Source organism: Erinaceus europaeus, chromosome X, assembly GCF_950295315.1.
Source record: "Erinaceus europaeus chromosome X, mEriEur2.1, whole genome shotgun sequence".
In the NCBI taxonomy this organism is placed as follows: Eukaryota; Metazoa; Chordata; class Mammalia; order Eulipotyphla; family Erinaceidae; genus Erinaceus; species Erinaceus europaeus.
The window spans coordinates 20,804,040-20,821,524 of record NC_080185.1 but is presented as its reverse complement, the minus strand read 5'-3'; the positions used below and the strand labels follow the sequence as shown (position 1 = coordinate 20,821,524).

At 41.2% G+C, this 17,485-nt stretch overlaps 1 long non-coding RNA gene across 4 annotated transcripts in view; it reads left to right on the top strand.

The window, feature by feature from the left end:
• LOC132535719 (uncharacterized) overlaps positions 1-17,485 on the top strand; it is a 193,712-nt gene that overhangs the window by 162,789 nt on the left and 13,438 nt on the right. The window lies entirely within an intron of this gene.

Genomic DNA, 17,485 nt, shown 5'->3' with positions numbered 1-17,485 from the left:
TTGTTATTCTAAGACTTGCAAAATCCATTTGTAGTTTGAATTTCATCTGAAAGGTTGTAGCATGTATCTTTGCATTCTTTTTTATTTTTCTTTATTTATTGGACAGAGACAGCCAGAAATTGAGAGGGGAGGGGAGGAGAGGGAGAGAAACAGAAAGATACCTGCAGCCCTGCTTCATCACTCTCAACACTTTCCCCTGCAAGTGGGGACCAGGGGCTTTTGCAGTGTAACATGCACTCAACCAGGTGTGCCACCACCCGGCCACACATGTATTTATTGTCTAACTTATGTTATTGGGGGGGAGGGATAATTATCTACAGGACAGCTGTTGTCTCATAAATACAATTTCTATTTATTTATTTATAAGTGTTATCAGTGATGGTACAACTGCTTACCTTTTGGTATACACAGCTCATGACTTCTTTGCCAGACTTCGAAACATGGGTATTGCAAATGCCTTTTTTGTGTTTTGGCGGGGGGGGGCATGATGATTAAGGATTTTTTTTTTATTTATAAAAAGGAAACATTGACAAAACCATAGGATAAGAGGGGTACAACTCCACACAATTCCCACCATCAGAACTCCATAGTCCATCCCCTCCCCTGATAGTTTTCCTATTCTTTATCCCTCTGGGAGTATGGACTCAGGGTCATTATAGGGTGCATAAGGTGGAAGGTCTGGCTTCTGTAATTGCTTCCCTGCTGAACATGGGCATTGACAGGTCTATCCATACTCCCAGCCTGTCTCTCTCTTTCCCTAATGAGGCAGGGTTCTGGGCAAGTGGGCACCAGGACACACTGGTGGGGTTGTCTGTCTAGGGAAATCTGGTTGGCATCATGGTAGCATCCGGAACCTGATGGCTGAAAAGAGAGTTAACATATAAAGCCAAACAAGTTGCTGAGTGATCATGAACCTAAAGGCTAGAATAGTGCAGATGAAGAGTTGGGGCGGGGCGGGGGGCGTGTCTCTGTTTTGTAGATAGCTAGTAGGCCTATTTTAGTTGTATTCCAAAGGGCCCATGACTATACTAGTTTTTTTTTTTCCCCTGAGCCGGAAATCTGATATGCACGTGGATCCAATTCATTGTCTGGGGAGATGATATCATGGCTGGAGAAAGGATCAAAAAGCTGGGTCAGGGAAGAAAGTAGCTCCTAAATATGAGAAAGGGGTATAAATATTGTTGACTGTAAACCCCATCGATTTGATGTGATCTGGGGCCCATATTCAGCTTAGGAGCCTATATGACCTCTGCATCCCTGTAGATCTGAGCTCACATTCTGTGGTCATGAGTAGAAACGTTCCAAGCTGCCCCTTACAGGACCCATCTTCCTCAGGTGGAGCATAGAGTATGTTGTCCATCCTCCCTTTGGAGGATGGAACATTCTCTACCGTTGTTGATCCAAGTTGAGGGCAAGGTCCTATGGGGGACCACAAAGGGGTCTATTGTGTTATTCTTGATAGAGGTGACCGGTAACATTGGAGAGAGGGATCTATTCGAGGTCTAGGCCCATCATGTCTGTTTGGGAATCTCAGGACTCCCCAGCTAGAGCCCCAGCTGATGGGGTGGCCTGATAGTGACTAAAGAGTCATCATTAACATATGCCAGTCTCTTGCCCTTATTCAGCTTTTGCAGTCCTTGCTTTGAAAAGGTTAGCTTTGGAGTGGCTGAGGGAAGTGTAATAGGAGATGATTAAGGTTTTGCTATTCCATCTTTTTATGGGTAGCCTCAGAATTACTTGGTGGGTTGCAAATTCTTTCATGTGACTTGGAGGTGGTCATCATGAAATAGCTATCAATTAATAGTTAATGGGAGAGTGGAGAACAAAGTAATCATGTTTGCTTTTATGCTTTGAGGATTGCAAAGTGTAGGGGACAGGAGGGATCATATATATTCACTTGGAAGATTGTCCATGAAGACTATTTTTATGCAAGGGAGATGTGTTTCAAAAGCACAGAGAGGGTTCTGTGTAATTATCTTTGAATAGTCTCCAAGCATAAAAATTAAATACCTTGAATACCTTTTAAATTAGTAAAATTACATTTAGTAAATGTGGGATCACAGGAGCAATTACTTGTGAGGGACAAGATGTCTACTTCTCAGGATTACTCAGTTGGGCTTGTTATTTAGCAGTGATGGAGACTTTAAGTTTCACCTTAGAGCAGGTTAAAAAAAAAGAGAGAGATAGTTCACAAAATGGCCTAGTTGGAGAAATAATGAAGTTGGCCAACTTGTGAAGTCTTAGCATAAGTGAAGCAGTATCCCATTTTTTTCTTTCTTTCTTTACTTTTTAAATTTTTTTGCATTATCTTTATTTATTTATTGGATAGAAACAGCCAGCAATCGAGATGGAAGGGAGTGATAGAGAGGGAGAGAGACAGGGAGACACACCTGCAGCACTGATTCACCATTCACAAAGCTTTCCTCCTGCAGGTGGGGAATGGGGGCTTAAACCTGTGTCCTTGAGCAGTGTAACACGTGTGTTCAACCAGGTGTGCCACCACCCTTGCTTTTTTTTTTTTTTTTTTTTTTTGCTGCCAGGCTAGCTTTGCGGGAGAGAGAGACCAGGAACTCATGGCGGTGTGGTAATACAATTCTTTATTCACAAGTGAGGTGTGAGCACAGTGGTTTATATGCCACGTGGACTACGGTGGCCTCCTCCCGCTCTGCACGCCTGCCCTTCTCCAGGTCAAAAAGGAGCGAAACCAGGAACAGCAGTGGGTTTTATAGGGTAAAAACGGAAATGGCAAGTCCGGACGAAATTGGCTAGGGAAGAGGGTGGAGAAAAGAAAAAGGCATTCTGGGAACTTCCTTAGTTGTGGTTGCTATAGTTTTAGCTGGGGGAATTAGTAATACCCTGAGGGGATATTTAAATAATACTTGCATGGAAATATAGTGATTTGTGGGCCCTACCAATGTTCAACCACATCTGTACAATATCCCAACATTTTGCCTTCAGTGTTATTGTTGGGGCTTGGTGCCAGCACTACAAATCTACTGCTCCTGGCAGCCATTTTTTTTCTTCCCCCCTTTCAATTTTATTAGATAGGACAGAGAGAGATTGAGAAGGGAGGAGGAGATGGAGAGAGACAGAGAGAAACACCTGCTTCACGGCTTATGAAGTATATACTCCCTGCAGGTGGGGACTAGGGCCTTGAACTTGGGTCCTTATGAATGGTAATGCACATGGTCATGTGTGTGCTCAACTCAGTGCAACATTACCTAGCCTCCTTGGTTACTTTTAAGTTCTGGTTTTAACTCGTATCCATGATGCAGGTCAGACTTGAAAACTTAAAGCATTTCTGATTTTAAGTCTCAAGTTCAAGAAATATACTTTACAAAAAAAAAAAAAAAGAAAGAAAGAAAAAGAAAGTGCCTGGTACATGGCAGTGGAGAAGGATCTGAGTTGGGGGTAAGAGTGTTTTGCAGACGCCTATCAAAGGGAGATGATGAAGTTGTAATCATGTGCCAACAACTGTGCTAAACCATCCCCCCCCCAATAAAGTAGAAAACCAAACAAACAGTGGTAGTTTGTTAGAGATCAGAGCTTTAAGACAAATATCAAGATCTTGTAAGAAAATGGGCATTTTGGTGGTGATTCTTTTTTGATAGCTTTATTTCCTGTGTGCTGCTGGTCTCCTTTTATCTTTTAGTCACCGGAAGTTCTATTGATATTTAAAACAGAAGAGCCTAGAGCGTCTCACTATTCTAGTCTAGCCAGGCTCCTTGTGTTTGATTTCTTTTCTTTTTTTTTAGTGTTTTACTTCACTTTTTAGTAGAGTGTGCATACAAAAACTACAGGCATCGTAAGTGTACACGTCATCACGTTATCACAAAAGGAATGCACTTTTACAGCTAGCATCCAGGTCAGCAAATGGAACTGGATCCATATTTCTGAAGCTGTTGCTCCACTCACTTTGTCCAGAGGCAACCAGTATCTTGTTTCTAGTTTGTTTGTTTTTTAATTAGGAGGATTAATGGCTTACTGTAAATACAGTTGTTGGTAAATGTATAAAATTTCTCAGTTTCCTGCAAAACACTCTCAGCCCCAGGACCTGAACACCCCCACCTCCAACACTCCACCCCCACTCCCCACCCCCACACCTCCAGTCTTTTACTTTGGTGCAATCCTCCAAACCCAGTCCAAATTCCACTTTGTGTTTCCCCCTTTCTGTTTTTATTTCTGAACTTCTTTCTGTGAGTGAGATCATCCCATATTCATCCTTATCTTTCTGGCTTACCTCACTTAACATGATTCCTCCCAGCTCCATCCAAGATGAAGTGAAGAAGGTAAATGCATCATTCTTAATAGGTGAGTAGTGTTCCATTGTGTAGTATACACCACAACTTTCTCAGCCATTCTTCTGTTGTTGGACAACTAGGATGCTGACTTTTAACAGCATAGATGAATTTGGTCTGTTCTTGAATTGTATGGAAATGGTTGGTCTCATCCAGTGTTTTTCCTATTCCTCTTCTTCTTCTTCTTCTTCTTCTTCTTCTTCTTCTTCTTCTTCTTCTTCTTCTTCTTCTTCCTCTTCTCCTTCTCCTCCTCCTCCTCCTCCTCCTCCTCCTCCTCCTCCTCCTCCTCCTCCTCCTCCTCCTCCTTCTTCTTTTTGGTCTGGCATCTTCTGTGACTGCTTTCTTTCTCTCAGCGTTGTTTGCAAGAGCTATCTACTGTGTATGGATGTATTTTGACCTCTTTTCTTTTGGGTTTATCCTCCTCTGAGCTACTGGTTGTTCCATTTGTGTGTAATGTACAGCTGGATGTGTTGAACACAGGAATTTCAGGCTTGCATTTTTTCTTTTTTTTAATATTTATTTATTCCCTTTTATTGCCCTTGTTTTTTATTGTTGTAGTTATTATTGTTGTTGTAATTGATGTCGTCATTGTTGGATAGGACAGAGAGAAATGGAGAGAGGAGGGGAAGACAGAGAGGGGGAGAGAAAGATAGACACCTGCAGACCTGTTCCACCGCCTGTGAAGTGACTCCCCTACAGGTAGGGACTCCGGAGCTCTAACCAGGATCCTTACGCTGGTGCTTGCGCTTTGCGCCATGTGCGCTTAACCCACTCCCCAGGCTTGTGTTTTTTTTCTACTGACACATTTTAGGTAATTTTCAGGTTGCCTTTTCCTGGGAAGCTTATGTTACAGCATCTTCTTTCAAAAATTAGATGTACTTTCTGTTGCACTGTCTAATAAGTAACATGATGACAGATAGTGGGTGTTTGAAATAATGTTTGTAGGATGGAGGCAGAATCTGAGTTTTTGTGAAAAGCAAGAGAAACAACTGTACAAGAGTTATTTTCTGACACTTTAGTCATATTTAATATGAAAAATAAAATGATAGTGTAGAAATGTAGAAAATATTAATTATAGAATTCAGAAAATAACACAGATGTCTTATTAAAATAATAATTTATGGAGGAGATGTATACATTTGATAATGAGAAGAGGAGGAAGAATTATGCAAAGTGGAAAATAATTTTATTTGAATTATGCACATCTTATTGTAGAGGGTCGCTTTTACTATTACTTTTCTTTCTTTTTTTTTTGAGCTGTTTCCTGGACCACAGTTTATTATTTTTTTTAACCAGAGCACTGCTCAATTTAGGCTTATGGTGGTGTGGGGGATTGAACCTGGGACTTTAGAACCTCAGGCATGAGTCTCTTTGCATAATGATTATGCTATCTACCCATTTTAATAGTTGAGTAGTATTCTATTGTGTATCTATCAATGCCTTTTTATTTATATCTTTGCTGCTTTTTATTGATTTAGAATTGGTTTACAAAATGATAAGACTGTGAGAGTATAGTTTTACATCTGCATACACATGTGTGTTGGACATACTGTGCCGACCACCAAGTGTCTCTCCACGTGTCCCTTCTCTCTAAAACCACCCCAGTATTCTCTCTAATAACCACCATAGTACTCACAGAGTCCAAGAGACAGTTTAGTTACTCCTTTTTCTTGAAGTTCATTTGTTTTAGTCATCTAAATGCCACAGATGAGTGAAAACACATGGTAGTTTAGTTGTCTTTCACCTCTTACTTAACAGCATATTCACCTCTCTAGTTCCATTGATGTTGTCTTCAGCATTTCAGTCTTCTCTGTCTACATGCTCTGTTTTGGAGGTGCCTCAATCCTTTGGCTTCACTTGCTTCCTCAGTGCTGACAAGTCCCAGATCTGAAGCTCTAGCCATAGTCTCTATCCAGTTATATTCCAAACATTTCCATGTCCCATTGGTATTACCAGCTCAAAATGGCTGCAAAGTGAATTTAACATATCCCTTCCCTCCTCCCCTCCTCCCTCCCCGCTTCCTTCCTTCCTCCTCCTCTTCCTTCTCCTTTTCCTTCTCCTTCTCCTTCCTCTCTCATTCTTTCTTTCTCCCTTTCTTCCTTCCTTTCTCTTCCTTCCTTCCTTCCTTCCTTCCTTCCTTCCTTCCTTCCTTCCTTTCTTTCTTTCTTTCTTTCTTTCTTTCTTTCTTTCATCATCACTGGGACTTCACTGCTACAGATAGAGAGGGAAAGAGATCACAGCACAGAAGCTTCTCCAGTATGGTGGGGCCAGGCTTGAATCCTGATCGCACGCATTAGCATGTCCTTTCTGCAAAGTTAAGTCATCTCAATTTCTTTTTCTCCCTTTGTCAGCATTAGTCTCTGAACTCCATGGATTATTTTACCAAGATCATTATGTATTTTTTAAATTTTTTAAAAAATTCTTTATTTATTGGATAGTGATAGCCAGAAATCAACAGGGAAGGGGGTGATAGAGAGGGAGAGAGACAGAGACACCTCCAGCAATGCTTCACCACTAGCAAAGCTTTCCCTCTGCAGGTGGGGACGGGGCCTTGAACCTGGGTCCTTGCACATTGCAATGCATGCACTCAACCAGGTGTGCCACCATCCAGATCCTCATTATGTATTTTTTATTTAATTTTTTACCAGAGCTCTGCTCAGCTCTGGTTTATAGTGGTACCATGGATAAAACCTGGGACTTTAGAGCCTCAGGCATGAGAATTTCCTTGCATAACAATTATGCTATTTCTCCCCCATTGTGAAAATTCTTAACATAGCCCTTCCATGATTTGTAGCTAATTAATCACAACTTCTCTCTTTGTTCTTCTCTATGGGAGGCCTGAGATTCCCAAACAGACATGATGGGCCTAGACCTCAACTAGATCCCTCTCTCCATTGTTACTGGTCATCTCTATGAGGAAAAACACAATAAACCCCTTTGTGGGCCCCCATAGGACCTTGCCTTCAACGTGGATCAGCAACAGTAGAGAATGTTCCATCCTCCAAAGGGAGGATAGCCAACATACTGTGTGTTCCACCTGAGGAAGATGGGTCCTAAAATTGGGGCAACTTGAAACGTTCCTACTCATGACCACAGAGTGTGAACTTAGATCTACAGGGATGCAGAGGTCACATAGGCTCCTAAGCTGAATATGGGCCCCAGATCACATCAAATCGATGGGGTTTACAGTCAACAATATTTATACACCTTTCCCATATTTGGGAACTACTCTCTTCCCTGATCCAACTTTCTGGTCCTTTTTCCAGCCATGACATCATCTCCCCAGACAATAACTTGGATCCACCTGCATATCAGATGTCAGGCTCAGGGGGAAAAAAAAGAAATCATAATTTTTAATAGCTGAGTAGTATTCTATTGTGTATATATACCACAACTTGCTCAGCCACTTATCTGTTGTTGGATACCTGGGTTGCTTCCAGGTTTTGGCTATTACAAATTGTGCTGCTATGAACATAGGTATACACAAATCTTTTTGGATGGTTGTGTTGGGTTCCTTATGATTTATCCCCAGGAAGAGGAATTACAGGGTCATAGGGTAGGTCCATTTATAGCCTTCTGAGAGTTCTCCAGACTGATTTCCACAAGGGTTGGACTAATTTACATTACTAGCAGCAGTGCAGGAGGGTTCCTTTGTTCCCACAACCCCTCCAGCATTTGTTGCTGCTACCTTTTCTGTTGTATGACATTCTTGCAGGAGTGAAGTGGTATTGCATTGTTGTTGTTCTTTGCATTTCTATGACAATGACTTGGAGCATTTTTTCTTTTCTTTTTTTTTTTTAATTTATAAAAAGGAAACATTGACAAAACCATAGGATAAGAGGGGTACAACTCCACACACTTCCCACCACCAGAACTCCATATTCCATCCTTTCCCCTAATAGCTTTCCTATTCTTTAACCCTCTGGGAGCATGGACCCAAGGTCATTGTGGGTTGCAGAAGGTGGAAGGTCTGGCTTCTGTAACTGCTTCCCAGCTGAACATGGGCGTTGATAGGTCAATCCATACTCCCAGTCTGTCTCTCTCTTTCCCTAGTAGGGTGGGGCTCTGGGAAAGCGGAGTGACTTGGAGCATTCTTTCATGTGTTTCTCAGCCTTTCGGATCTCTTCTGTGGTGAATATTCTCTCCATGTCCTCTCTCCATTTTTGGATGGGGTCATTTGTTTTCTTGTTGTTGTTTGGCAAGCTCTTTATATATCTTGGTTATTAGCCTCTTGTACATGTAAAGATCTTCTCCCATTCTGTGAGGGGTCTCTTTGTTTGGGTATTGGTTTCTTTTGCTGAGCAGAAGCTTTTTAATTTGATGTAGTCCCATTGGCTTATTCTTGCCTTAGTCTTCTTTGTATCCTTTCCTTTTTTTTTTTTTTTTAACCAGAGCACTGCTCAGCTTTGACTTATGGTGGTTCTAGGCATTGAACCTGGACTTTGGAGCCTCAGGTATGAGAGTTTGTTTGCATATACATTATGCTTTCTACCCCCCCCCACCCTTCTTACCTTTCTGATAGAGGGTGAGAGACAAAAGGAGGGAGGTAGGGAGAGAAAGAGGCAGAGAGAAGGGGAGATAACTGCATCATTGCTCCATTGCTTGTGACTCTTCCTCACAGCAGGTGGGGACTTGAACTTGAACCCAGGTCCTTGTGCATGGTAATGTGTATACTCTACTGGGTCCACCACTGCCTGGCACTGCCAACAGCTTCGTATTCAGATTGTTAAACTCTATCTAGTGTCTCCTTTTCTAACTTACATATCTACACATTCTCTGCTGCCAGGCAAACTTCCTTCTTTTTTTTTTTTTTACTCTGACAGTGCAGTTCAGCACATGGTTAATTTTTAACACAATAACACACACACACACACACACATACACACACTTAATGCTAGACATTATGCTAGGTGCTGGGGGCATGGTCATGAAGCAGACAGACAAGAGAAGACAGTCCTCTATTGTTTTGGGATCTTATATAGGCGGGAGGTAAAGAAGAAACTATGGGGTTTGATGAACTTTGTGAAGGAGATGATACAGAAGAAGAGGTAGGGTGGTCAGCAATGTTCCTAGCAAGCTGAGGTGACCACATGTTCCAGAGTCTGGAAGTAGTAAAGAATTTCACATCTTTAAAAGAAACACAGAGAATTCCAGGATGACAAGAGAAGAAGGAGGTTGGCATTTAGGGGCCAACAATGATGTTAGGTTATGTTACAATGCACAAGGACCTGGGATCGAGCCTCCAGTCCCCACCTGCAGAGAGGAAGCTTTGTGAATAGTGAAACAGTGTTTCAGGTGTCTCTGTCTCTCTATCTCTCTATCTCCCCCTTCCCTTTTGATTTCTGGCTGTTTCAAGCCAATTAATCAATAAACATAATACCAGAAACAATTAAAAAAATATTTAAAAAAATAACAAAAACACAGATGCTGGGGGGTTGACAAATGGTTAAATCTTACAAGGGTGTTAATTTATAAATTGTATTTGGAGATTTTGATGTTCTTCTTTGTCTTTCAATGTCTAAACTCACCTTGGTGCTTCAGCTCATGTTTTGCCTACTCAGTGCATTTTTTGAAGCTTTCAAAGCTGAACCACTTGTTAAGTCCAGCATGTCTTCCTGTCTCGATTGGAGTCTTCTTAAGGATAGGGACTTAACCTTATCCCTCTTTTATATCCTGCATCATGGTAAAGCGCATGGCTCTTTGAGTTACATGATAGAAGGGAGACACTAGCATGGCACAATACTCCCATATCTATTTTTTAATTAATTAATTAATTTAAAAAGGAGACATTAACAAAACCATAGGATAAGAGGGGTACAACTCCACACAGTTCCCACCACCAGATCTCCATATCCCCTCCCCTCCCCTGAGAGCTTTCCTATTCTTTATCCCTCTGGGAGTATGGACCCAAGGTCATTGTGGGTTGCAGAAGGTGGAAGGTCTGACTTCTGTAACTGCTTCCCCGCTGAACATGGGCGTTGACTGGTCAATCCATACTCCCAGCCTGCCTTTCTCTTTCCCTAGTAGGGTGGGTCTCTGGGGAAGCAGATCTCCAGGACACATTGGTGGGGTCCTCTGTCCAGGGAAGTCGGGTCGGCATCATGCTGGCATCTGAAGCCTGGTGGCTGAAAAGAGAGTTAACATACAAACAAATTGTTGAACAATCATGGACCTAAAAGCTGGAATAGTGCAGATGAAGTGTTGGGGGTACTTACTGCAGACCATTGTGTACTTTTACTTTTGGGTATATATTTTTCCCTAGTTTATGTACACGTGTGAACATATGCTCTATCTCAGGGGACCTGGTCTATATCTAGGTTTTGGGACTTTGTTAGGAAGTGAACCACCTGGAATGGAATTAGAGAATACTATGAAAGGAAAGGTCTCACCCGAGTAATGAAGCTGAAGGGTTGACATTCCATGCCTGACGTCTCTGAACACAGTCTGAAGTGAAGCATGCTGAGGTGGTATTCATTGCGTTGATTAGGTTGGGATCGGCGGATGCAATATTATTTGGTATAAATTGAGAGAAGCATGCAGGCAAGTGTACCACCCTAAGGTTCCAGGTCTGGGGGAAATAAAGGCTCTGTAATGCTCCCATATGTATTTTAAAAATAAGTCATGAGCGTAACTGGTGGTAGCTCACCTAGTAGAGCACACACATGGTCAAATGCAGGAGAACCGAGATTCAAGGCCGCTGATCTCTACTTGCAGGGAGAAAGCTTCATGACTGGTGGAGCAGTAATGAGGATGTTTCTCCTTGTGATAACACTGGTGGCAAAAAAAAAGTCCTAAGTATGAGAAGACTGAAGTAAATTCTGGTTATGGTCCACATCATGAAAAAAGAAGTAAAGTTTTGAAGTGTGTTTTTAACTTTTTGTTCCCCCAGAAGTGTTCTTTCTGAGGACCTGTCATCTCTTGACATTTTGTTGTTGTATTTTTGAGGTTCACAGCAGGAAGCAAGGCTTATTGCCTGTGTTCATGTTGTTTCACTTGAGAGGAAGAAGTCTTAATTAAATAATTATCTTTGAGAGTATAGATGTACACAAAGAATATAGATATCCCGTTTTTAACTCTTGATTAATCTTTCTTGCTGCAGACATATGTTCCTGAGATGTTTTTTTCTTTTTTCATTTTTTCCCATTTCTTTTCTTTTTTAAAAATATTTTTATTTTATTTATTTATTCCCTTTTGTTGCCCTTGTTGTTTTATTGTTGTAGTTATTATTGTTGTTGTTGTCGTTGTTGGATAGGACAGAGAGAAATGGAGAGAGGAGGGGAAGACAGAGAGGAGGAGAGAAAGATAGACACCTGCAGACCTGCTTCACCGCCAGTGAAGCGACTCCCCTGCAGGTGGGGAGCCGGTTCGAACCGGGATCCTTATGCCGGTCCTTGTACTTTGCGCCACCTGTGTTAACCCACTGCGCTACAGCCCGACTCCCTCCCATTTCTTTTAAAAATGTATTTATTTATAAAATGGAAATACTAATAAGACCATAGGATAAGAGGGGTATAATTCCCACCACCAGAGCTCCATATCCCATCCCTTACCCTGATAGCTTTCCAATTTTTTTTTTTCCCTCCAGGGTTATTGCTGGGCTCGGTGCCTGCACCATGAATCCACCGCTCCTGGAGGCCATTTTCCCCCCTTTCGTTGCCCTTGTTGTTGTAGCCTCGTTGTGGTTATTATTATTACCATTGCTGATGTTGTCCGTTGTTGGATAGGACAAAGAGAAATGGAGAGAGAAAGGGAAGACAGAGAGGGGGAGAGAAAGATAGACACCTGCAGACCTGTTTCACTGCCTGTGAAGCGACTCACCTGCAGGTGGGGAGCCGGGGACTCGAACCGGGATCCTTAGACTGGCCCTTGCGCTTTGCACCACGTGCGCTTAACCCACTGCGCCACCGCCCGACCCTCAGCTTTCCTATTCTTTAACCCTCTGGGAATATGGACCCAGGGTCATTATGGGGTGAAGAAGGTGGAAGGTCTGTCTTTTGTAACTGCTTCCTCGCTGAACATGGGCGTTGACAGGTCGATCCATACTCCCAACCTCTCTCTCTCTTTCCCTAGTGGGGCAGGGCTCTGGGGAAAAGGAGCTCCAGGACACATTGGTGGGGTCATCTGCCCAGGGAAGTCCAGTTGATATCATGGTAGCATCTGGAATCTGGTGGCTGAAAAAGAGTTAACATATAAAGCCTTGCAAATTGTTGATTAATCATGAACCTAAAGGCTGGAATATTGAAGATGAAGATTTGGGGTCTCCGTTTGGGAAATAGCTAGTAGGTTTATTTTAGGTGTATTTTCAAAGGGCCCAAGACTTTAGTAGTTTTTGACTGAGCCTGACATCTAATATGCAGGTGGACTCAGGTTATTGTCTGGGGAGATGATGTCATGGCTAGAAAAAGTGCTAGAAAGCTGGATCAGGGAAGAGAGTAGCTCCCAAATATGGGGAAAGTGTATAAATATTGTTGACTATAAACCCCACTGACTTTTTCCTTTATGGGGGGATTAATGGTTTATAGCCGACAGTAAAATACACTAGTTGGTACGTGTGTAACATTTCTCTTTTTTCCACATGGCACTCTAACCCCCCACCGAGGTCCTCCTCCTCTATCATGTTCCAGGACCTGAACACTCCCCCATCCACACCCCAGGGTCTTTTACTTTGGTGCAATACACCTTTTTTTGTTGTTGTTGTTGTTCTTTCAATGATAATGAGCAATATCTAGTTATGAAAGAAGTGCTAAGGAGCTTTACAATTACTTAGAATTATTATGTGTTCATCCAAAGCTGTTCCTTGTGGTCAAACTACTCCTCTTTGGTACTTAACTACAGCAGGCACACTAGACTTCCAAGTTGTCACCTTTCAATACTGAGTAGCGTGATCCTGATAAGACTGTCTACAGTTAGCATGTTTATAGCTCTCTCATATGTATCAGTATTATGGCTGCCTGAGTCACTGAACAGATTACTTAATTCTTTGCTATATAACATGAATCCTGGACTGGGGAGACAGCATAATGGTTCTGCAAAAGACTTTCATGCCTGAGGCTTGAAGTCTCAGATTGAATCCCCAGCACCACCACAAGCCAGAACTGTGTAGTGCTCTGGTTGCTTTCTTGATCTCCTATCTTTCTTTCTGTATCTCTCATTAAACTAAACTAAAATAAAACAAAACAAAGTAAAATGAAGTGTTTTTAAAGGGGTCTATGCATCAGAAAGTCTGAGACATTCAATCTGTTTTCTCCTCTCCTATTGACTAAACAGTGATTTATAAGACTTTAAGTTAATAGGAATGTATATTAACACCATTCCCACCACCAAAGGTCTGTTTCACCCCCCCCACACACACACACACCCCATAGTGAAGCTGAAAATCTACCCTCCACTTGATTTTGGAATATTTCCTTAAACTAGTATGTGGAATGGCAGAATGGGATGACAGGATCAAAAAGTACTAGTTTTTGTTGTTGTTGTGTTGTGTTTTTTCATGCCTTTCCACTTTCAATGAGGTATATTGACTTCCCTATAGCCTTGGCTGGCATTGAGTGCTTTTCTTTTATCCCCGCTTAAAAAATATCCAAACCACCTCAAAATAGTTTTCTGTTAACACAGTAGACTGTCTAAAATGGTGTCCTGTTGTTTTGTTCTCTCTCATTTTTTTTTTTACACCAAAGGAAGCGATGGGCATTGTGGCTGGGGTTCCTCCACCCAATTTTCAGTTGGCAGCACACTCACAGATGTGTCAATGACAGGTCAGAATTGGTCAGAAGGAGCAGAGCGAGGGGAAGAAGCCACAGTTTATTAAAAATGTCATCCAAGGGTGCCGGCTTTGGGGGCTAAGAAATAGTACCTATATGTCAACAAATGCATTGTAAATAAGTAATCCCCCAATAAAATGATTAAAAAATATAAACTAATGGGAGTCGGGCGGTAGCGCAGCAGGTTAAGTGCAGGTGGCACCAAGCGCAAGGACCGGCATAAGGATCCTGGTTCGAGCCCCTGGCTCCCCACCTGCAGGGAAGTCGCTTCACAGGCGGTGAAGCAGGTCTGCAGGTGTCTATCTTTCTCTCCCCCCTCTCTGTCTTCCCCTCCTCTCTCCATTTCTCTCTGTCCTATCCAACAACAATGACATCGATAATAACTACAACAATAAAACAACCAGGACAACAAAAGGGAATAAAAAATAAAAATAAAATAAAAATAAGAAAATTTAAAAAATGAAAAAAAAAAAACATAAACTAAATCTGGACATGACCAAGTAGGTAATGATCTCTTCTGATTTGACTGATGGATGTTCGTGGCTGGTGCTTTTTATTTATTCATTTATATTATTATTTACAGGTAAGGATATTTTTTTCCTTCATGAAACTGGGTATGAACTGAAAAAACAAACCGAGTATTTATAGACAGTCATGTGAGAGCTAATATTGTTATGGCAATTAAAAATATAGTAGAATTTCAGAGAACTTCATGTGGAAATATAAGAAAATGTACTTAAAATTGAAAATATATCAAATCGTATGTGTTATTACTATATTAAGCCTACAGAAAGTAAATGAAAAGAAAAATACTTCATTAGCAGAACATACGGACAGGCTCATCAGCCAATTCATTAATTAAAGTATTTTCTTTATTTTTCTTTTTTTCAAAAAAAATGAAAAAAAATTTATTTATTATTAGCTAGAGACAGAGAAATTGAAAGGGGGAGGGGAAGATATAGAGGAAAAGAGACAGAGAGACACCTGCGGCCCTGCTTTACCACTGTGGAAGCTTTTCTCTTGCAGGCGGGAACCAGAGGCTTGAATCTGGGTCCTTGCACACTGTAATGTGAGCGCTTAACCAGGTGTGCCACCACCTGGTCCCTTCAAATTCTGTATTTTTATTAACGGTTTGTTACAAGATTGGCGGATTACAATTCATAGTTCCACACCACACCACACCCACCACCAAAGTTCGTATCCCCACTCTCCCAACTCCCAAAGGCAACCACCAGAGTTCTCATAAGTCTTAAGTTTGCTTGCTTCTATTTTATGTGAATTTTTTTTTGGCAAGTTCACAGAAATTACATCTCTAGATTCCACAGATGAGTGAAACCATCTGATAGTTGTCTTTCTTCTCTTTACTTATATCACTAAGCATCATCAGTCACCTCCAGTTCCATCCATGGTATCCCAAAGGACACAATATCATCTTTTTTGATTGCAGAGTAGTATTCCATGGAATATCTATCCCATCACTTCTTTAGCCAGTCATCTGATGATGGGCATTTAGGTTGCTTCCACTCTGGCTGTTGTGAATAATGCAGCTATGAACATAAGAGTGTATATGTCTCTTCTAATTAGTGAGTGTCCAGTGGATAAATGTCAGAGTGGTATTGCTGGATTATAAGGCAATATCAGTTTGATTTGTTAAAGGCTTCTCTAGACAGTCTTCCAAAGGGGCTGCACCAGTTTGCATTCCCACCATGGCTGGGATTATCTTGACTGGAAGATGGTTAGTGATTAAAAATATTATTTATTTATTTATTTGGGGCAGGGAAGGAGAAAGAGTGACTCAGAGCACTGCTCAGTTCTGGCATAAAGTGGTGCCAGTGATTGACCTTTGACCTCTGAAGCCTCAGGCACAAAAATCCCCAGCTCTGACAGGCTGAGCTACTTCCCCAGTCCTGGATAGTTATGCTTTGACATGATATTAGCAAATGACTTCAAAGTAATTAAAATAATTAGATATCATGAACTGCAGGTAACATTAACCAATTACTATAGAACATTTAGGAGTCGTTTTTCAGGCCTAAACTGCTGTTTTGTATTGTCATAATTAAGTTTATGGCCCAATATAAACCTTGGGTGACCTTGTCATTGGGTAGTAAATTAAGTATTTTAATGATGATATATATTTCAGGCAAGCAACACAAAATTTGCATTTAGTGGCAGCCTTTATTACTCCAGAGCAGTGGTTCTTATGCAGGGACACGTTTTCTCTCTAGGGAACATTTGGGGATATCTGGGGACATTTTTGATGGCCATGACTGGGGGGTCAGGGGGTGCTAATGTCAGGGAGCTTCATAGGGAAAGACCAGGGATGCTTCTAAATATTATTCCATGCATAGGTCAGCCCTGTCTCCATGACATGAATGATCCACCTTAAAACATCAGCGATGCTGCTGTTAAGAAAACCTAATCTCACAGGCCAGGAGGTGGCATAGTGGATAGAGCACTGGGCTGTCCAACATGGGGTACTGGGTTTGATCCCCAGTATTGCATATGCCAGAGTGGTGCTCTAGTTTGTTTTTTTCTTTTTCTCATTACCAAATACATAGATCTTCAATGAAAAGGAAGTTTGATCTAGTAAACTGCACTTTCACTTGGGTATTAATGCTGTATTCAAAATACAGTTTTGATCATCTCAAAGACTCATGCTTAGATCAGAGACTTTGGGCCACCAGCCACTATGTAGTGACTGAAACCAGTTGGGTACAAAGAGCTTTTAAGACAAGTGTAGAGTACTTCTCTGTTGATTTTTTCTTGCTAAGTGTCTGTGCTTTTAATCTGTTTCAACTCATTAGTAGAAACTAATGAAGTTCAATATATTTTGAGAGTGTCTGCTTTGTAATATTTTATCACTAAATTAAAGTGAAGAATCCATGTTCTCACACAGTGCAAGGTGAAATATAGTCTCTTGAAGGAAAAGTCCAATTATCTTAACTCACAAATGTTAGCTATTGTGGGTCTTTTCTGTTTTTTTTTTTTTCTCTTTTATACCAAGTTGTCTTTTTATCTTATTAAAAATTTCTGTTCTAAAGGCCAAAAGATTCAAAAGAGATAAAGCTATATTAATGTTAATTGCTAAGCAACCAACAAGTACTTATTTGATTTCTTCTATGGGGCTGGCAATGTGCTATTGGGGATACAGAAACATAAGATTTTTTTTTTGTTTGTTGAAATATAGTAGCTGTTTGCATACATTATCTTACATAGTTTCCTTGAGGGATAGGTCATCTCTCTCCTCTTGCATGGATGAGGAAGGTGAGGGCCAGAGAGATGAAGTGCCTTTTCAGGGTCTCTCAGTAAGTACCAGAGTTATATGATTCTTCAAACCCAGGCTGGCCTGACTCTTAATCTTATTCTCTTAAACACAACTGTGTTCTTCTCCAGACTTAGATGTTTTCCTTGGGCTAGTCTAAA